The sequence below is a fragment of the Cygnus olor genome, chromosome 3, assembly GCF_009769625.2.
Source record: "Cygnus olor isolate bCygOlo1 chromosome 3, bCygOlo1.pri.v2, whole genome shotgun sequence".
NCBI classification, from domain to species: Eukaryota; Metazoa; Chordata; class Aves; order Anseriformes; family Anatidae; genus Cygnus; species Cygnus olor.
Genome location: NC_049171.1, coordinates 29524383 through 29548204, shown reverse-complemented (window position 1 = coordinate 29548204; position 23822 = coordinate 29524383).

The following is a 23822-nucleotide window of genomic DNA, read 5'->3' as shown; positions in this document are numbered from 1 at the left end:
GGCATCATGTAAGAATCAATAATACTAAAAAAAAAAAAAAAAAACCACCATATTACCTATGCGTAAATTGTCTCACATTTGTATAGAATAGACTGAAGCTCCTTCTACAACATTACCAAAATGTAGTACATATATGACTGATTTAATCTGGGATAATCCTCTACCATTACTGCCTAATACTGAGAAAGTTGTAGACCATATGCTATTTTCTTTAGGACTTCACAATTTGCCTCAGTTGTTAGCTGCCTGAATTCCTTATTTATTTATTATTTATTTTCATAATGTAAAACAAAGACTTGGGGTATTATATACTCAGGTCTTAAAAAACATTTAAACATGAATATTTCTACAAATCATCAGAGGACTACCATCTTGTTTATGCTTGCACTTCATTTTCTGTCTTTATTTGTTCTGCAATCATATCCAGACTTCTAAATCTTAGTGGTAATACACAGTAATAGTTATGGCAATTCCCATTTCTATATTGCTAATACTTTCAATACTTTTAATAAATATAAGCAATATATACCTCACTTTTGTTCCACTTTCTTTTACATCTTTTGAGAACTACTAACTATTAAAATTATGATTGTTACAATGTAGTTACAGCACAAATAACTTTAGTACCTTTTGATGTCTTCACAACAGGATTTGCATATTACACTACAGCGGTATTCTGCTTTCATTTGAGTCAGCTGTAGAGGGTTGCTTATATGCAATTTTTATTTTTTGCATCATTTCATGCTTCTCATATTATGCATTCCTCTGGACTGTGAGAAAGATAAGTAAAAAGTATTTTTCAGCTATTCTTTTTATGATTTTTGTTCATAGTAATGTACTATACAAACAGGTTAGTTTATATGTATATATATTTTTTGGTAAATATGGAATTCAGACTATTATTAGAGGTCAAAGTCTTTGTACAAAAATTGTGTGGAATTTGTACTATAATCCAAAACGTATCTAGTTTATTCGAAAGAAATCATCTCTGAAAATTGATCAGTGGTACATAAACATAAAAGTAAATTTTTGGGGAAGAGAAAGAGTGCATTTTCTATTCATCAAATTTCCAAGGTGTTGTGGTTTAGCCCGGCTGGCAGTCAAACACCACACAGCCGTTCGCTCACCCTCCCCCCTCCCTCTCCGGGATGGGGGAGAGAAATGGGAAAGTGAAGTCTGTGAGTTGAGATAAAGACAGTTTATTAAGACAGGGAAAAGAATAACAACAATAATAATAACAATAATAGTATTAATAGTAATAATGTGTACGAAATAAGTGATGCACAATGCAATTGCTCACCACCCGTTGACCGATGCCCAGCCTATCCCCGAGCAGCCGCCCCACCCCCTCCACCCCGGCTAGCCACCCCTATATATTGTTCAGCATGACGTCAGATGGTATGGAATACCCCTTTGGCCAGTTTGGGTCAGCTGTCCTGGGTCTGTCCCCTCCCAGCTCCTGCTGCATCCCTAGCCTGCTCGCTAGCAGGACAGAGAGAGAAGCTGAAAAGTCCTTGGCTTGGTGTAAGCACTGCTCTACAACAATTAAAACATCAGCATGTTATCAGCGCTCTTCTCATTCTAATCCAAAACATAGCACCCTGCCAGCTACTAGGAGGAAAATTAACTCTGTCCTAACTGAAACCAGGACACAAGGCTACATTTCAGTGATGTACTATGGTTCTTATCTCATTATAACGATATAAGAAGGTCCTAATCCAGTGTACACAATTAAGATGCACATTTCAGATGTTTTATGTCACTGAATTCATGCAGCAGCTAAGTGTCCTGTCACCCTTACCAGCTTTTCAGAAATACTGTCATGCATCATCACCTTTTCATTACTAGTTTGGGTGAAGTTTTTTGAAAGAGCCTAATTGACTTCAGAACATAAATCCTTTTTGAAATTGATGGACGAGTATACACAAAGGATCTTTTAAAAATAATTCTTACGTAGAAGCTCACCATTTGGCATCATATTTTAGCCTCTTGAAATAAATAAATAAATAAATGAAATCTCCTGGTAAGGTTTTAAAGGCAAGCATAAAAATACTTGCTTTAATTACATGACCTTCTTAATTAATAATTAATAATGCATAGTGCCCCATAGCTAGTGTTCAGCCTCCTTCAAACAATGAGGCTGAACTCTTTAGGCATCAGAGACAATTTCCGTTGGCTACCTCTTCTTAAAGTATAAAACACGATAGGATTAGGTTCAACATAAACACATAGAAGAATGCAACGTTATGTTAGATGTCTTAGCATATAGTGTCTAGCTTCCAGCTCCAAAACTGCCTGGATTTCCTATGGATCTTGTGTCCTATCTGTCAGCCTGATGCTGTTACCTTAGACACCCTAAAGCATCTAAAATGTCACCATATACCTATGTATAGGCAACAAAGTCCCTATCTGTTGGGAGTCCCACAGCTGATAGATTCTAGAAAGCCATTCAGCTGACTAACTAGTTGGTATGCAATGAGTTGAGTCACTGTCTAAACTTCACTGATTGTATTAACTAAGTGGAATTCAATTGCCTTGCACATTTATGGAAACCTGCTTCCAAATGAAATGTCCTATATCCCAAATGTTTCTCTAGGCTGGTGTCCAAAGCATTTCTCCAGGCTGACAGATATGTCATAGGAATTACAGAAGACCTCTACTTTTTCTAGAGTGAAATCTGGAAGCCAGAAAGGAGGTACTGGCTAAACCAAAAGGATAAGAGCTCTCTACACTTCAACAAAGAAATCCAGTCCTACATACTTGTTGACTGTAATGGCAACATAAACACATTTTTCACATGTACAAATTTATAAATAGGTGTCTTAATCTAGAGTAGAATCCCAACTCAAACACATAAAACTTAATTTAGTTGTTTATATACAGGCAACTTAGTGCCATCTGGCATGTCTAGTGTACCCTGGTTGAGCTGTCATTCAGATATATCTTAAGAGAGTAACCTACAAGTCCTTTGTCTTGTCTGCCGACCCTGTGCAGATATTTTGTACCCCTCTCAATATAATAGATGCTGTTAAATGCTCATGTATGCCAACTGAATATAGCCCCAGTAATGTATGAAGCATGCTGTATATATACAAGCATGCACCCACATTTTCCAACCCCCCCCTTCCCCCCGCCTCCCCCGGATATTAAGTGCTGTGGCACGACGTAATGGGCATGGCTAAAACAAGTTGGGAAGTATTATGCCAGACATTACTCAGGTTCTGGTTGTTGGAAAACTACAGCCTTTTGATAATTGAAACAAAGGAAAATTACTGTTCTAGAGTGGTTAACGTAGTTAGGGTAGACTTCAAGGAGGAACGACTTTTTCAGCTGCCCATGGCTATTCTGAATTATGTCCCACTCATCAGTCCAACTGCTCAGAAAATTTATGAATGTCATAAATTCAGCATTCAGTTGTTTGTCCTACTCACTTGGTGATTTTCTTTCCCACTACAGGGATATGTACAACTCTGTGTAGCAGTTGTGCCATTCCATTGTGGCTTACAAGTGAATATGTTAAATGTGAAAACAATTTTGGCACAATTTACATGATGAATTAAAACTGCTAACATTCAGAACTTTTTAGATGAATTTTACACCGTGCAAGGGGAAATTAAGAACTAAATCAAGGAGCTGGGGAAATATCAACCATAAACATCCTGTAAAAAGCCATGCTCACTCACATGTCAGAGCCCAAAATGTCATAGCCTTATCATGGCTGTAGCCATTTGCTTACTAAAGTGTCCAAATGACAACCGAGTAAATCGTTCTTTAGTTATAGTTCTTGATGTCTGGCCCATAAATATTTGCAACTGTATGGTATTTATCAGAGTAAGTGTATGTAACTGAAAAATGTCCATAGCACACTATGGTACATTCTAATTACCATGACAATATCAGTCTACACCCTCAAGTATACTCCATGAAAAAAAAGCCAATTATTAGTAAGACAGGAAAGTAGGGGGAGGAGGGGAAGGGGAAGAAGGAGAAGGGTGTGTTCTAAGGTGAATTGTTAGAAATTATGTTTTGCTAAAAACTTTCATTAAAAAAAAACAGCTCAGGATAGATCAATTTACAGAAGGGATAATGACAATGGTACGCGGGACTACAGTTCAGTCAGTAGATAAAAACATTCTGGCTGGTAATGAATGAAAGTCTGTGCTCTGTGCATTTCTATAAGAAATTATGTGAAAACCACAAATCTTACTTACACAAGAAAAACTATTCGTATTAAATAATAATTCAACTTGTTATGGTGCTGTTAAAAACTGAACAGCCAGGTAGTTCTGTTACCATATAGGCATTCAGGACCTTTCAGGATGTAATTCTAAATAGAAGGGCTCCATTCATGTCAAGGAAAAAAAAAAATAATAATATGGCCACTCTTCAGTTTATTTTTTTGCCAAGTAAGAATGCATCCTGTTGCGCAAGAGCTACAAATTGCTTTTGCAAATTGGTATGCAGGTCCATGATGCTTTCCCTTAAAGGAACAAAGAATATTGTTCTTACCTAAAAAGAGTAACTCTCTGCAGCACAGAAGTGAGATTTATGAGTGTGCCTTAGGACCAACTGTTTGTTTCTCCAGGTAAATACTGGAACTCAGGCTTCTTATCATAGAATTTTACATGCATATCACTGACTTTTTATAAAGAATAAATGATCTGTAAAAACAGCAGTAATTATCCAAAGCATTGGTAGATACTATTTTTCTCTATTTTCATTTAAGATTGTAACTGTGTAACATTTTCAGGCCATATATTAGTGCAACATAATCCTTGCTTTTCCTTTGTTTACATATTTCTCTATTTATGTCCTGTAAAACATGTAATTAAACGTGGCATTACCAAAAAAAAGTTAGCAAGAAGTCATCCATATTCATTTAGAGAGTAATCACATCATTATTTAATTATTATCAGGCAGAATTTCCATTAAAAAATTGTGATACTTTATTTGCTCTATGAATATTTCACATATTTTAAAGAGAACAGTAAGTAAACTCCTTTTGACTATTTCCCTGTGACAACATTGCAGGAAAAAAAAAAAAAAAAAAAAAAAGACGATTTTCTGGAGTTTGAAAAAAATCAGTTATTTTCATATGGAAACAAATCTCTGCTGATGTTTGAGGGAAGAAATGGCATGTAAGTGAATGCATTGTTTTACTGGACTGCATTAGGTATATTCAGTTGTTTTATAAAGAACAATAAAAATCATAGTTATACTGGGAAGGTGTGACAAATAAATGCCAAACAAGAGATTTTGGATCTATTATGTGCATGTACTTCAATACACTCCTGTTGTGGAGCTTTATCTCTAACTATGCTGAATATTTTACATGATAAGGTGAGATATAATATAGCCATAATCAACGCGTGATGAAAGTGTTATCTGTGAACTGTTGATGTGCCTGTGATCAGATGGGAGCCATTAGAATATGCAAGCACATCTGTCAGGGGAATTACAGCTTCTCTGATATAATAGAGTTGAGGCCCTGCTGCATTCCCTTGATCTTTTTAGATCTGTTGTTAATAAACTGAAAATGTAAAAACATTATTGTTAATTAAGATCTGAAAGAAGACTCAAGACAGCAAGAAAAAGAACACCTTTTTGATATTTTTTTTTTTTTCTGAAATAACTGTGATGATTGGCAAGAGCAGATGTTGTATATTAAACACACACAACACTAAATCAACAATTCTCTTTATTTTGGCACCTTGCCTTCCCTTAGTCCTTTTGGTACTGTTCATCAAAAGCTTCCTGACATTAAGATTTTCAAATAAATACATCCTTCAAACCTTCTCCTTTGTCAAGCTGCTTAAGACATTTTTTCACATATGGAATGTCTTTAGACTAATTCTTTGTTATACCTCTTTCTTGATATGACACCAAAGTCTTCATTATTTACTCCTTTCATTTCAAAAGCTTCTATCCTCTCTAGGAATGAGAGAGGACTGCAGACAATAGCAATTAAAATTCTGAGCACACATTTTTCTTGGTTTGTTTGACTTAGTATCTTGAATTCCTTCTTTATTTACCAAGAAGGAATATCTCCTATTTTTCAGCTCAGTAATTTCCAGGTCTTGCTAGGCTTGCAGAGCCTCTTTTTGATTGAAGGATAATATTCAGTGAAAAGAAACAAATCAGACCAAAAAAAAAAAGAAAAGGCCCCTGCTATAGCAGGCATTGTTTAATTTGGCTCTCTGGGGCTGCCTACAAATCCTCCCCATTCTTTGTTGTTGTAAATATTAGTAGCCTGGAAACAAACAACTGAAGAGAACTTTCATTTCTTGTTTAGCTTTTTACAGAAAGTATGACTAGCACTTTTCTAAGCATCTGGCTTTGCTTGTTTATGTTGCTGCTAAGTCTTTGTCTTTAACTTTATCTTTTTCCCACTAGTAAAATAAATGCATATTACTATGTTCTTGAAAATTCTAAAAATCTTCTAGATAAAATCACATAATCATAGAATAGTTAAGGTCAGAAGGGACCTCTGGAGGCCATCTGGTCCAAACCCCTGCTCAAGCTGAGACACCTAGAACAGGTTGCCCATGTCCAGGCAGCTTTTGAAGATCTCCAAGCAGGAAGAGTCCACAACCTCTCTGGGCAACCTATTCCAGTGCTCAGTCACCCACATAGTAAAGAATTACTTCGTGATCTTCAGACAGAAATGTTTGTGTTCCAGTTTGTGCCCATTGCTTCTTGTCCTGGCACTGGGCACCACTGAAAAGAGCCTGTCTCCATCTTCTTTGTGCTCTCCCTTCAGCTATTTATATACACTGGTAAGATCCACACTGTGTTGTTCCCTCTAGGCTAAACAGTCCCAGCTCTCTCAGCTTTTCCTGAGGTGCTCCAGTCCCTTCATCAACTTTGTGGCCCATATGACTGACAGATCAAAGATTGAGCTTCCCATGAGACACTATGAACACTTTGCTAAAATGTTCACCAGAGGCTGAGGAAGAACAAACGTGGAAAAATCAGAATCACTAGGATTTTTTTGTGCCTTTATCTGTAGTGTGAGTAATGTTTCACTTCCAAGGATCATCTTGGCACATTTCACTTTTTTTTTTTTTTTTTCCTCTTTCTGGATTTTAAAACACACTGAGCTTTTGATCTCTTCAGAAAGCTTGAGTGCTGTTTTGTTTCTCTCTGCTGTGAACTACAATACACATCCACATGTAGGATTTGGGAGATCAGTAGTTCAATGTTTAACATGTATCTTAAACATTGTATAGAATCATCAGTAGTTCAATGTTAAACATGTATCTTAAACATTGTATAGAAGACAATCAGTGAACAAGTTGCTATCCTTATGTTCTTCAGTATGAAAGATGTTATCACCCTCTTATGCATGGATAATCGAAGCAGCAAAATTTTAGCATTAAAACAATACTTTTCAGTGTTCAGTTTTCACAGGCTAGGAGCTGGCTTTGTTTGTTTGTTTGTTTTGATTTATGGATTACTTATGTAAACTTTAAAATTGCATTCAAGTTGAGAATGGAATTAGGAACCAAATTCCTTAAATCTTTAAAATCATCTTTAAAACAATAAACCTAGTAAATTTGGCAGCAATTCAATTTCACATTGGGATTAGCTCCAAACATGTTAGGTACTTCAAAGACAAAGTTTTAGGAATCTGGTCTTTATATTGGAGCCTGTTACCACAAGCTAAATATATGATCTCTAACTAAGCTATGGGGAAAACTAAGTATTTCAAAACAGCATTCAGGATTTCAGAGATTTTTCAGTTTCTCAGTTCTGAGCTTCACGTTGCTGACAGCAAAGATTTCTTCCAAAGAGATCCACACATTTCTGAAATACCAAGAGTATTAACTACTTTATTTAAATGTATAACAAATAGAGGAGTGGTTATATGACTGTGGTGGTTTTACTCGATTCGGCGGCTGAGCTCCACCACAACCGCTCTCTCACTCCCCCTCCTCAAAGAGGAACACGGAGAAAATACAATGAAAAGGGCTCAAGGGTTGAGATGAGGACGAGGAGATAGCACAGTAATTATCGTGACGGGCAAAACAGAACCAGCATAGGGAGATAGTAAGATTTATTGCTTGTTATTAATAAGCTAGAGAAGTGAGAAACAAAGGAAAGAAACCAAAAGCACCTTCCCCCCCCATCTACCCTCTTCCACCTCCTCCCCCCGAGCGGCACAGGGGAACAGGGGGAATGGGGGTTATGGCCAGTCTATAGCGCTTCTTTGCCACTGCTCCTTCTCGGTCACTCTCGTCCCCTGTGCTGTGGGGTCCCTCCCACGGGATGCAGTCCTTGCTGAACTGATCCGGTGTGGGCTGCCCACGGGCAGTAGCTCTTCAAGAACTGCTCCAGATATGGGTCCGTACCACGGGGTCCATCCCTCAGGAGCGAACTGCTCCAACCTGGATCCCCCACAGCAGCAGCTCCTGCCAGGTCACCTGCTCCTGCATGGTCTCCTCTCCACGGGCTACAGGTCCGGCCCGGAATCTGCTCCGGCAGGGGTCTTCCACAGGCCGCAGCCTCCGTCGGTGCAGGTCCACCTGCTCCACCGTGGTCTCCTCCACGGGCTGCTGCATGGAACCCTGCTCCACCATGGTACTCCATGGGCTGCAGGGGGACAGCCTGCTTCACCATGGTCCTCATCCCAGGCCGCAGGGGAGTTCTGCTCCGGTGCCTGGAGCACCTCTCCCCCTCCTTCTTCACTGACCTTGGCACCTGCAAGGCTGTTCCTCACTCCTCTCACTCTCCCAGCTGCTGTGTGGTGCAGCGTTTTTTTTTTTTTTTTTTTTTTTCCCTGTCCTAAATATGCTCTCACAGAGGTGCAAAACAACATCGCTTATTGGCTCAGCTCTGGTCAGCAGTGGGGCCATTAGCAAACATGGGGCAGCTTCTAGATCCTTCTCACAGAAGCCACCCCTATGGCCCCCTGTTACCAAAACCTTGCCATGTAAACCCACTACAATGACTTACCCATTCAAATAGTAGAATATGAAAAGTACTTTTGACTTTAGTTTTCTTCTCTGCTTGACAATGACAGATCTTTATTCAAGCCCTGATTCGATTCGATTCTATTCACTTCACTTATTCTATTCTATTTGATTCTGTTCAGTTTTCTTTTCTTTTCTATTCTAGTCTAGTCTAGTCTAGCCTAGTCTAGTCTATTCTGTTCTATTCTAAAGACTGCTCTATTTGACTATTCTATTCTATTCAAGACTGTTCTATTCTATTCAAGACTCTTCTAATCTATTCAAGACTATTCTAAATCCAGTCCAAAAAACATGCCACCATTCGTTTCAGGTTTCACAAAAAAAAGAAGCTGAAAGTCAAACCAGATCAACAGCAGAATTCCTAGTGAATTTTGTCATGGTCAAATCAGAATGAGGTCGTTGGATAAGAGTAAGCAGAAGTGAAAGACAAAAAGTCAAGAGGTTCACAAAAGCAGGTTAATGATCACATTCTTATTAACTGTGGTGGTTTGGTTTGGTTTCATTTTTAGCAGTGATTCGATTTAGGAACCATTCTGAGTTATGCATCAAGCCATCATTGAAATACAAAATATGCATGTCAGGTAAAAAAAATGGCACATCTGAAAATTTTAACATTTTAGTAATCATCATATATTATATTTTATATTCCCTTCATTACTCCTACATACATTAATTATACAATTTAGTTGCACTTTCATAAGATCACGTCCTGGGGAAGATACTATGATTTAGTCTTATTTTAACTGTACTGTAAATGAGAACATGGCTATAATGTAATTTTGGGTGATATTCCAAGACTGTTTCTTGAGACTTCAGCATTTTTTAGGATGATCATATTTCTGCTCATAAAGTCCTTATTGAGGTAACAGGGAAAAAACAAAACAAACAAACAAAAAAAAAGTGACACAAAAAATATAAATTCTTAGGTCCATAGTAGAGCTATATATTTTATATACGTGTTTGCGTGGGCTGCTGTAATTAAAAGGAGCAGACTGAGTAAAAGAAACAAACAAAATTAAAGTAACACCTGTATAAATTATTCTTTATTTCTTTTCTTCTTTTAACATTGACATATTTTGAATATATATTATTTTGATTGTAATAATCATGATTACAAATTATATAAAGAAATCTTATTTAATTTTCTTGAATTCACACACAGGTCATTAAGATAAAAAGAAAAAAAGAACACCTTGAAAGATTTTAAGAAAAAAAAAAAAAACATATACAATAATAGTACTCACTACTCAGTAGAGTATCAGCTCATTAAGAAATCTTTTTTTTTTTTTTGAATTACATATTATATTTCCTCTCTCTAAATTTAACTTCCATTACAATTTTATTGATAAAAACTCTTGTTTTGCTTCCTCATTACATGCAAAGAGTTTTGCAGTTTTATCAGACATGTTTTTCACATCATTTGATATTTTCAAGTGGAGTAAGTCAATGATATTTGTGGGTCCCTTCCAACCCAGGATATTCTATGTTTCTAATTCTATGATTCTAATTACATTTGTATATACTGGATATTTGCTTTTGGCTTTGTCTCTACAAGTCCTTCAACTTCCCTGTATGGTCTTAACACCTGGTTTTGTACAGTCACATTCATATGAATAATTAAGTTTTAGACAGGTAATTTTCCCCAAATTCCCACACACTATTTTACTGATAATCAGGGTTATAGCAGTCTCCTCAGAAACACACTGAAGGAGCAATAATATTTTAATTCCTGAACTCAAATGTCTTGAAGATAAACTTTTGTCATCTCACCTTTTTCATTCTCAGTAATAATGGAACTAACAGATTTAAGTAAGTCAGTGAGTGTTTGGAAACTGGATGTGTGCATTAACTTACTTCTTACAGTATATAAAAGCATCAGAATTATTCAAGTTTGCCTTCTTTTGTGTCCAAGAGAGATTGTAAACATACTTTGTGAATTTCATTTTAAAATTTGCTACTCAGTAGAGAGCAATTAATTAACTTTACACTAAAAACTCCTTCTGGGGTAGGAGAGAATTTGATTTAGGCTGTGGAAAGCGTAATGGTAACTGCAGCTTCTGAGCATCTTCTACATATGCACCAAAGTTAGATTGCCAGTTTTGAAAAATAAACTAAATGTTAACCTTCTTTCACTCCAAAGTACATGGCAATACACAGCTTATTTCTAGATAAATTTTTATTCTTCAAAATAAGTGCCTTATCATTCCATCAAGTTTTTAAGTAATTACTGAAACTGTAACCTATGACACTGAAGTGACTTTGGAAAACATTATTGTAATAAAACAGATTTTTTTTTTTTTTGTCTGATTTATTAGCCCCTTGGGGTGACATCACATATGACATTTTGAAACAGGAGCATCTCAAGTTATATGGCATCTACACCATTTACTGCGTTGCAGAAGTGGGGAATCGTTTCCAGAATGGTTTATAACTATCATAAAATCATAGAATCATTTAGGTTGGAAGAGATCTCTAAGATCATCTAGTCCAACCTTTAACCTAGCACTGACAAATCCACTATTATACCATGTCACTAAGCTCTATATCTACATGTTTTTTGAAGACCTCCAGGAACAGTGACTCAATTAGTTCCCTGGGCAGCATCTTCCAATGCTTCACAACCCTTTCAGTGAAGAATTTTTTCCTGATATCCAACCTAAACCTCCCCTGTCACAACTTGAAGCCATTTCCTCTTGTCTTATCACTTGGTGCCTGGGAGAAAAAACTGACCCCCACCTTGTTATAGCCTCCTTGAAGGTAATTGTAGAGCATGATAAAGTCTCCCCTGAGCCTCCTTTTCCCAGGCTAAACAACTCCAGCTCCTTCAGCTGTTCCTCATAAGACTTGTTCTCTAGATGCTTCACCAGCTTTGTTGCCTTCTTTGGACACACTCCAGCGCCTTGATGTCTTTCTTGTAATGAGGGGCCCAAAATTGAACACAGTGTCCTCACCAGAGCTGAGTACAGAGGAACAATCACTTCCCTAGTCCTGCTGGCCACACTATTTCTGATATAAGCCAGGATGCTGCTGACCTTCTTGTCCCTAATCCTCTCAGTTTAAAAGGAATAATTGAAAAAAATGTTCATGGAAAATTTGCAGCTTTTCAAAGGCACATAAAGATTTTTATTTATTTATTTATTTATTTTTCATTGCCATCTTGTACCTAGGGAAGCAACTTCTGTGAGTTAGCAAGTAAAAATTCAAAACAAGGTGTTGTTGTTGTTTTGTTTGTTTTGTTTTGTTTTTAATGTTAGTTTGTCTACAAATCAAGCAAGTTATTTTTTCTATGCCAGAGAAAAATTAACATCTGATGGTAAAAAAGACATCCGACTTCAATAATTTTACTTGACATGTAGCTCAAAACTTTATTAAGAACACAATGTTACTGAAATTGCCCTGCCCTATTCTATATTCTATTCTGTGTTTACATCAGTTCTGCCTCTTCTTATCTTACAAGCTTATTGCTATCTCTTTATTGCTATCTTATTGCTATCTTTTCTGTGAAATTATTCAGTCACAAATTTCAGATGAAGAAACGCAATGGCATCGGTTACTCTTGTGCAAATGATTGTTAATATGTGTGCTATGATGGAATGCTTCTTAACAGAAAAGCAGATACAGTGAAATAGAATATATTGATCTCCAAAGTCCAATAAACCTTTTAAATTTTGCTTACACAACATTCAGTACTTCATATTGTTTAAAAATGAGAAAAGCTTACTTTTATGGCCCATCTCAAGATAGCAGTAGTTATGGTTTGAAACTCCACGAAGTCTAGGGAAGAAGAAAAGATGTTGGCAAGAGAAAAATATTATTTAAGGCTCCAATATTAGCACTGATTTCAGGAAAATGACTCTCCTGAAATAAAGATAAGCCCAGACATAAATTATTGTGGGAATAATATCTGATGGGTCACAAACATTTCTACAGAACTGAAGCTATGGACACTCTTGAGAAAGCATTTCTGCAGTAGATTCAGCATCTATATTTCACTCCCTTTCCTACAATGTCTCAAAATATGAAGTAAAATTCTTACGTATGAAAGACAATTACCTTTATTTCACAGAGATGTTTTCCAGCAATGATATTGGTGTGCTGAAAAGAAATAAGACTGCTGGGTTATGCAGAATGATGTAGTGCGCTTCTAAAATATAGATACTTAGCCTTGTTACTATATGGACAGAAAAATTACATTTAATAAAGTGCACAACCTGGAAATGTTTGAATTTATTTTTGACAATGGACATTGTTAAAGAAAAAAAATCTGCTAGCTAAGTAATGCATTTCATATTCCAGTGCACATGAAAATATCAAACATTAAAACAGAAAAGGTACATGCCAGGTCCAGCAGATAAGCAACAATCTGAAGAACAATCTGAAACATGGCAGTACGTATGAGTTTTATGTTTGAAGAGAAATGACGTGGATGGTGGATAATGTGACAGATTTTTAGAAGGATGGTTTATTTCTGAATACTGAACACTGGTCAGTTTAGAGTAATGTCTTGAATCACACCAATTAAACATAAATGCCCAACTCATAGTATTTCATTCATGCGGAAGAAGGTAAAAGGAGTTTAGATTTTTTTATTACTATTAGCCTGAACTGATATTTGACACTGGAGATTAAGATACTTTTTAATGAAAACTTTGTTAAACAAGTGGGATGATTATTAAGCTTGTATTCTTCAATAGTCAGTCTGGAGATTGTTTTCCTTTCTAATGCTCTCTCTTCCTCTTTCCTACTCACTAACTTCGCCTTTAAAACATAAACCTTTACACATACAGACAGAAATGAAATGCTCTTAGAGAATCAAAAGACTCTGATTGTCTGTGATGCTCTCTGAACATTTTAGGAAAAGAATGTAATACTCTTCTCCCATTCACATAGATACTGATGTAAGAAGTGAACCTTGACTACTCATATCTATAAGGGTGTGAATCACACTCATGTACTTGTTACCTTTTTGGGTTCAGAATTGTTTTTTAAGCATTTTCAAAACGTTGGGGCTTTTGAGAATAAAATTTCAGAAATTTTGAGTCTAATAACAGACATTTTAAAATTAAATTATGTACATTTTTTTTTTCTAGCAGAACTCATGAGTAAGGGCTTGTTCTTTATTCAAAAAATTTGAAGTTTATCAAATTTTGAAATATTTATTACAGCTTATGTTCCTCTGTTTTTCATATTATAGTGATTCTGAGTGGCAATATTCTACTTGTATGGCAAAACATATTAATTATTGGATGTATTAAACGTTATGTAGCATTTTAATGTCTTAATTTTTTGCTGTCACAAACCATCATATATATGTTAGAGCTGTATAAAGGTACAAAAGCCTTTTTTTTTCTGTTCAGACTTGGGATTTTTTTTTCTCCTTCAATCCAAAAAAGTGTTTAGATTCAGTTTAATTCAGATTTTTCCCATCTCCATTACCTTCCTGTCCCAGAAGAACAGATCTAGTTGATGGTGATGAAGGTGTTGCAGTCTAGACACCACCAGTGTTTGAACTGCTCAAATGACAAGACAGGAGAATGTTGGGGAAAAGGAAAAATGTAATCCTAAATAAAGCCATTCATAGATATATTATCCAAATTAAAATCAAAAACAAAATAAAATAAAAAATCTCCCCTAGGTGAATATTTCTCAAACTAGACAACTGAAAAAAAAAAAAAAAAAAAAAAAAGTAATTTATTATTATTCAGTTATTTCTGTCTTTTTAATGTTTTAATGTTTAATAACGGAGCACCACATCAAATTTTGATAGATCATTACTAGTCAGTTTGTCTGCTAATTAGTGGAGCAGTATATTTTTCCCATAAGATTGTGCAGAATCAAGACTTTTTCCAGAAAGCTTTTAGGCCTGAAAGTAAAACTGAAATAAAAGTCCTTCCAAGTTTATAAATAACCCAAGTATTGCTATGGTACAAGTATGGGAAGCCAAAATCCTTTTCCCTGCTCCCCCAACCCACCTGACATATATGAGCAGACTATGATATATTTGATTATCAACTTGAGATTTAGAGTGAGTACAGAACTGCCTCCATGCATGTGGAGAACAGAGGAGATGTATGCAATGAACTTACTTAATTATAACTTATACCTTGGACACTAGTGTCCTGAAAATTGAGAACATGAGCATTTTACCAGTGATAATATTTCTACATGTAATGATTGAATTGAATCAACCTGAAGACTATCTGAACTAATGAAAAATCCAATTTAAAATAGATGCTTTAAGAAATACATGAAATACCCTGGAGCACATGCCTCCCATATAGAGAGAGCAAAATATTTCTTACAGTTTTTTGAAGGAATTCAAAATACCTACCTGTAAGCCAGCTTTCTGAAAACTTAAAAATTATCACCTTAGGTTAGTTGAAATTCTAATTGAACTAAATAGCTAGCCAAAGTACTATGTAACTAGCTGACATTCAAGAAATAATAATAAATATAATATTAATAGTAAATAATGAATACGGCTTCAGAAATTAAATCACAGAATATTAGGGATTGGAAGGGACCTTGAAAGATCATCTAGTCCAATCCCCCTGATGGAGCAGGAACACCTAAATAATGTCACACAGGAACGCGTCCACGTGGGTTTTGAAAGTCTCCAGAGAAAGAGACTCCACAACCCCCCTGGGCAGCCTGTTCCAGTGTTCTGTCACCCTCACCATAAAAAAGTTTTGTCTCAAATGTAAGTGGAACCTCCTGTGTTCCAGTTAGCATCCATTGCCCCTTGTTCTATCATTCGATGTCACCAAGAAGAGCCTGGCTCCATCCTCCTGACACTCACCTTTTACATATTTATAAACATATATGGTCACCCCTCAGTCTCCTCCAGGATGAAGATATCTGAATCAGGGTTACAAGAATTGTAAGTGATTCAGAGTGTATTCTAAGAGCTCCATGCAGCTTGTTTTTTGAAACAAAGGAAAAAACATGAAGAAAAAGGAAGTGTTAGTGGACTTAATAGATATCTGAGAGTAGAGAAGAGAAAGAAAATAATTTACATCTCAGATATAACGGCATTCAGCAGAGAAAATGAATCCTGTATTCTCATCCTTATCCCACAGGAATGTTTAATGCCACACAATCCCTTCTTCTTGTCCTTTGAACCACAGTTAAAAAAGCCAGTGAGGACTGCACAAGTATACTGTTCAACTAAGTACTTAGCTGGCACCTTACAGAAAAATATGCCTGTCCAAGTGTGTGATTCATTGTACCTTTGTTTTCAATTTAAATCAAATTATTCCTTTGTGTAAAGCTGGCTGTAAAGAAAGCTCATCTCTTGCTCCTGACTGTTTATATCCAAGCTCTATTAGTTTTAATAAAACTGATCCAAAACCTCCTAAAGTCAATGAGCCAAGGCTTCTTTTCAGTTTGAACTGGACTCAAGATGTCAAACCAGAAGCAGATCAGTCAAAGTTGACTGTTGTATTACAAATGTTATTTAGAATTAATTGACAAATCCTATTAACATTTTGAAAGTTAGTTTCTGAACTGCGAAGTGAAAAAGATGTTCATGCAGGCTATTAAATAATGACAAATAATGACTTAAAATATACTTAATGTCATATTTAAACTGTTTTGTTTATTGCAAACTGGCTGTAGCACTTTTATTTTATTTTTTCACTTCAGGGGTCTTAACAAGTACATTATATTACATAAAACTGAGTAATTTATTGTTGTTAACAACTCACACCAAATACCAGGACTAAACAGGACTTTTTTTTTCCCACCAAGTCAGTGAAGCTCATATCTCACTTCCAGATTCTAATCTAATCCTTTCTTCACAGATCTCTCTCATTGGAGGTCCTGCCTGGTAGCAAATATATCTGACAAACAGCTTCTAAAGAATAGCATTTTGAAGACTGTAAGATTTGGCCAAGGCACTCATTCCACAGCCTGTCTGGGCAATCTTTTCCAGGGCTTAACCAAACTCACCCCAAAGTGTTCTCTGCTCTTGCTGAATTTGTATTTCCTTTGTTACAACCTGTGCCCATTCCCTCTTGATCTTTTGTGTATAGCCCTGAGAAAAGTTACTCTGTCTCCTCTGTATCCTCCCACAAAAGAACTGAAGATGAGTTGAATGTCTTCAGCCTTCTGTCCTTCAGCCTGAACAATCCCAAATCTCTCAGCCTTTCTTGGCAAAGCATGGTGTTCAGATCACACAGAATCACACAAAATTGTGGTATTGTTTGGGTTGGAAGGGACTTAGTGGCAGGGACATCTCCCAGTAGACCAGGTTGCTCAAAGCTCCATCTAGCCTGGAAGTTTTCCAGAGGGCTTGCTCCAGTTTGCCAGCCTTTCTATTTTTTTGGGTAGACCTGCACTGGACCCAACACTGATGTGTCTCAACAGTTGCTGAGCAGAGGGAAAGGATCACTTCCCTCGACTTGCTGGCAATGCTCTTCTAAGTGCAGCCACAGATGCCATTGGCCGGAGCACACTACTGGCTTTTGTCCAAGTTGTTGTCTGCCAGACCCTCCATAGCCTTCTCTGCAAGCCCTGTCTGTGCTGATGCATGGGGTTATTCTGTCCTCATTGCAACACATTGTCTCTTTTGCCTTTGTTGAATTTCATGAGATTTCTATAAGCCCACCCAGCCCACATTTAAGATTCCACTGAAATGTATGTCATGTAGTGGGAAAATAAAATCAAACTAGAGATTCTTCACTAAGAGTAAGAGCCATTCCCCAAAATCCTAACAGATGTGAATCAAGTTAAAATGTCAGAGCAGTATGGAGTTTTTTAAGAACTTTTAAGAACATTTAAGAACATTTTTAAGAACTTTTTAAGAACATTTTAAGAACTATTTACCTTATCAGCTTTGAAAATTTGCTTGAATTTCAAAAGACCTTGTTCAAAAACTCCATGACAATAAAAGGGACTAAAATCCAGCAAGATGTTTAACACACATGCTAAATTTTAAATTGAAGTAGTTCTATTAGCTTCAGTGAGGTTAACGTGTTCTTGAAATTAGGCACATTTTAAGTGTCTTGAATAATTAGGAATGTGAATGAGGACAGAAGGTCAAGAAAGGTTATTTATGGTAGCTCAATTCCAAATACATTGGAAGTTAGAGATTTAAATATTGATACCTACATTTTTTTCTCATTTTTCTCCAGCAATACATTTCAAACAAAAGAGAGATGCTTGAATCACTTAGGTTTTCACATCATAAACTTACAATAAAATAAAACAGAGCAAAATATGTTTCAGTATGTTTAGTATTCCATGCCTGATACATTTTAAATATTTTCTTGACGACTAGATATGGCTGATACAAAATATCTCAGTGAGACTTCTGTAAGGATCAGAAATTATTAAAGAGAAGATTGCTATAATTAGGAGAAACAAAGAGATGGCAATGACTTACAAATACTTGTTCTCTGAGTAAAGAGAGTGCTCTTTCCCTGTGGAGCTCCTATCAAACTGAATATTTTCATTGATTTGCTTTGAACATAATCTAGAACATGTTAAGGACATTTGTGAATGGCAGAAAACTGTGGAGTTATATTTTCCTCAGGAAACTGGATCATATTGAGGCAAGAAATATTACATAAGACTTCAAGCATTGTAGGTAAAATGAACTGGAGAGTCACAACTTGAGCTACATACACACACACAAAGAAAATTCCTGGACATGTTATCAGTCACTAGGGCCATTACTGTAGCATAGCCATGAAAAAGGGAAATGCTCCTAGGATGCTAAAAAAAAAAAAAAAAAAGTACCACGCCATTTTATAAGGATGTGATAACATTGGAATCTTGTAGAAAACTTGGGAAAAAAGTCAAAATAAATCAAGTAATCAGGTAAACTACTGAATATCTCTGAAGACTGCTCTTTAAGAGGGAATTCAAAGGAAACCTGGATAGTTCAGCCCAGGAAAGAAAAAAGACTCAGAAGGAATATGATGACGGTATCTAAATAATTAAGGAGAAAAATACTGAAGAGGATAAAAGCTATTTTAGATGATGGGCAAATGATGTCACAAAGGTTATAACATAAACATAAAATAATTCAATTTGGAAATAAATAATTAAATGTAACAATTAAATAATTAAATAATTAAATAATTCAGTAATTCAATTTGGAAATTTTCTTCACTGGGACAGGTTGCCCAGAGAGGTTGTGGATGCCCCATCCCTGGAGGTGTTCAAGACCATGTTAGATGAGGCCCTGAGCAACCTGGTTTAGTGGGTGGCGTTCCTGCCTATGGCAGGGGGGTTGTACCTAGATGATCGTTGAAGTCCCTTCCAACCCAAGCCATTCTATGATTCTATGTTTCTAAATTAGAACTTTTTTAAAAGATAGGATAAGAACGATCCAGGAACAATATCCTTCAAAAATAGCGTCTGCATCCCATAGATTTGCCGTAGCCGTGAACCAGTCTACATGACCCTAAAGGCTATGTATATTTTATGTTCCTATGAAACATATTACAATTTCTTTGATGTACTGTTACTATAACTACTGTTGTTAGGCTTTGCTACCAGCACAGTTCAATTTCAATATATCTTAGCTCTGATGCTGAAAAGCCAGTTGTTACATTTTTCTTCTGTTTCTTTGAAAGTTTTCCCTATAGTAATATCATTTTATTACATGTTATGGTACCAGTGTGGAGAATAGTCAGACTTGTTAAGTGTCACTGATGAACAACCAGCCTTGGTCAAAGGGGCGTCGAGCAGCTTGGTCCTGTTTATCTCTTATACAGTCTTTGTGCAAGTCTGCAAGGCTGGCATGAGAGATTGCCAAAGGAGGGAGTCTTGTGGTGACAGGATGACCCTGTTTTGACAGCAGTTCTGCTGTCTTGAATGCTGAAGAATCTTGAATCTTGAAGGCTACAGTGCCTGGAGTGAAATCTTTTGCTTGATTATTTGCAAAATGAGTATTAAAGTTAACTCCCCTGAATTTGATAATGAGTTTAATGAAGTACATGCTACTCAACTCTCTACCCAAATCATGCTAAACGTCACCACATGGAGGGGAACAGATAAGGTTAGGATATAAAAGTTAGTGTTAGGAAAAAAGAGTTAGAGTTAGGAAAAGAAAAGAGCAGGGTGGGGGGGGGGGGGGAAGAAGAAATTGGAAGACTAGGAGAGACAGTCAATGGACTGTGCTCCTTTCTCCTTCTCCAAGACAGAGAAGCCTTCTTGGTAAGCTCTGCACCTTCACCTTTTGGTGAGGAATACCCAGGATAGCGTTTTGTTAGTGCTAATATCACATACTAGTTCTCTTGCAGTAAGTGTATTTATCAATGGATATTCCAAACCTGTTACCTGTCACCTTATTAAATACTTTCAACTTTGTGAAACTGTCTCAGTGAAAGTCCTTCACAGGGCTCTGAAACAGGCAAATATTTGATTCTGATAAGCCCTCTTTAATGTGAATATTTTCTTTTTTTTTTTTTTTTTTTGTTAGTGTTGCTTAAAAATAAATAAATAAATAAATAAATCAGAACTAATATTTGTGTCTAATTCATTTCTTTAAATGGTTGATTTTTCATGGATATTTGGTAAACATAACATTTACAAAGTTATTTTTAGGTGACAACAGAAAGCTGAGAAGAGCCTAATGAATCCAACACTGTATTAACAAGATTATACAGGGAAAAAATAGACATAAAAAGACATTATGCAAAAAGTACAGACATTTTTTTCTCCAAAATAATAAAAAGCTTGTTTTCAGAATGTAATTGATTTTACCGTCTGAATTTTATACGAGCAAAATCTTTTTGCAGAATAGGTATTACTTCATTATATTAGTATTAATCCACAACAGAAAAATGTGTTCTGAACTTGATAATCCTTATGTATATTCTTATTTGAAAACATGAATAAAATCTACTGTCTGAAGTAGTTTGATCTGTGGTTATAATTAACGTTTAGTTTTCACAAGAATCCAAGTTCACCTTAATCTTTAACAGTTCTTCTCAGGATAACTAAGGTACAATCTTTGTATTTATATATTACTACAACAATTATCTTTATTTTAACTTGATAATGTTGAGAGTGGGACTGATTTTTTTACTTTATGTATTGTTCCCTTCCGAGGTTTTGGCTTCTTCACCAAAAATCTCAGGTGGGCAATGAAAGACTTGGCAGCATATTGAATGAAGTATTAGTCTGATCCAAGATGTCGTTTCACAAACAATCACATCTGGTCTCAAAAAACAAATTATACAAAGTCATTCTCAGTTAGTAAATTGCTTTCTTTTATATATTGTTAAGGGTTCTTTTATATATAAAGATCCACTTCTACAAGTGTTTGTTAGTTTGTTTTTTAATACGTTTCGCCTAAGTTTTAACACTTTTACTCAAAAACAGAGACGTTCTCTGGCCCACAGCGACAACACAGAGTTCAGAGCAGCAGGATATTTTTATTTTCCTCACAAAAATAAGGTTGCTTAATTTAATAACCCTGCCTAGCTGCATTTATAGTTTGGTTCTTACTGAATTGAAAATATAAGCACACACACAAAAAAATCACCCCTAAAGAAAAATTGTCTGTTTCTCAGACTTTTATAATGACGATTAGATACCTGATACCTCACTGTTAGTATATAACCGGCTCTAGCTGCTTCTAGCACTATTGCATGACATTCTCTGAAATAATTAGTAGTAACAGTTAAAGAACCACTTGTATCTCAGTGCCCAGTTAAATCAAAAGCAAAACAATGCCATCAGATTCAGAAAGGTTTAGGGTTACCTGCTTATGCATTTGTGCATTTTTTTTTTCTCATACAACAGCTAAACATGAGTTACTAGACTGGAAGTCCAAAGGACGAGAGAAGTTCTGGCATTAATGGCATTAATGCTATTTTGATGCAACTTGTCCAGTCTTATCATACATCAAATTCAAATTTTATTGAATCTATTCAATTTTTCATTACTGATTAAATAAATTATTCCAGAAATACTGTCTTTTGAAAAGATGGGCTTCGAAGGACTTGTCTGCAGCTGCCAAATTTATTGACACATTTTATCTTTAATTATTTTTAAATATTTCATCATGACAATATTATTAGTTTGAAACAGATTCCATACGCAGATCTGAAAGACTTCAAAACCTAGACAAACCCAGTTCAACATGATCAATTTCCTTTACCTGTGATACAGGATTTAAACACACGCACACGCACACACATATATATAAACAAAACAAAACCAAAAACAAGTTTACAAGGATACGATGATGAATTCCAGAACAGGGCTTGTTTCTATAGCCATGGTCTTAATTTTGTTGTTGCAATCACAAAATTCAGAAAGAGATGGTGGTGGGTTAAACTTATCTGGCTGCCATACCCCAACCCAACCCCTCTCTCACTCTCCTTCTCAACAGGAGGGGAGCAGAAATTAGAATGGAAGTTAATAACAACAACAATAATAATAATAATAATAATAATAATAATAATAATAATAAATAAGTTGGTTTGAAATAGAGAGATCACTTACCAATTACTATCATGGGCAAAATAAACTCTATTTGCATTAGTTTAATTAAGTGGCAATTCAGATAGTATAGTGAGAAACAAAGATAAAACAAAGAACACCTTCTCTCAGTCCCTCTTCTTTCCAGGCTCAGCTTCACTCCTTCACTCCAGATTCCTCTACCTCCTCTCCCATGAGTGGTATGGGGGAATGGTGAATGAGAGTTCTGGTCAGTCCATAACAGCTCCTCTCTGCTAATCCTCCCTCCTTGCAATTTCTCCTGCTCCAACAGAGGTCTTCTCCACAGGCTGCAGTTCTTCATGAAATATTCCAGTGTGTACACTGTGTGCTGCAGACTTTTAGGATAAGACTGCTCCATTGTGATTCCTTCACATGATGAAGTTCTTGTCAGGAATACTTGTTCCCGTGTCCTTCAGGATAAAATTGTTCTAACATTGATACTCTCCACAGGACACATCCCTTCACAGAATATCCACCTGTTTCATCATGGTCTCCTCCATAGACTGGAGTGGAACTGCAGTGCCTTGTGGCACCTTCTCCCCCTCCTTTATCTCTGACCTTGGTGTTCCCTCTGCTGTTTGTCACACTCTTGTTCCTTACTCCTCTCTGCCTGTCTGACATGCTCACCTGTGCCCTGCAGTGGGGCTGTCGGAATCAGCTGGAAGCAGCTGTGCCCAGAACAGCAACCCCTGTCTTCTCAGTGGACCCTCCCCCCCACCCCTCACCCAGCCCTCCTCCTATTAAGAAAATCTTGCCACATAAACTGTGTATATATATATATATATAAACGTAGATATATGGTTTTCTGTTGTGTAAATTTTTATTTTAAAACTTAACAATAAAAAATCTGTACCTTTCTACTTTAACCCCCCTTGGTATGGGGGTATTGGTACTTGGTACTTGGTATGGGGGCTGGACCAGAAGACCTGCAGAGTTGCCTTCCAACCAGAACTATTCTGTGATTCTGTGAACAAGTATAGATATGAAAAGCAGAGTATGCTTTAGGAACACGTGCACCTAGGCAAGCCAAGGACTTGCATCCCAAAACATATGTTTACATATTCATATGTTCACATATCTGAGAACACAGCCCTATAGATTTCCATAAATCTGGGGAAAAACAAAAACAAACAAATAAACAAACAAAACAACAACACAACAATAACAACAAAACATTCAGAGTCTGGAATGTCTTCCAAATCTATGCAAAACAATACTGAGCAAATTAAGGGACTGGAGCATCTCTCCAATGAGGAAAGGCTGAGACAGCTGGGACTGTTTAGCATGGAGAAGAAAAGGCTCAGGGGGATCTCAACAGTGTGTATAAATACCTGAAAGTAAGATGCAAAGAAGATGGAATCCAGCTCCTTCACTGGTGCCCAGTGACAG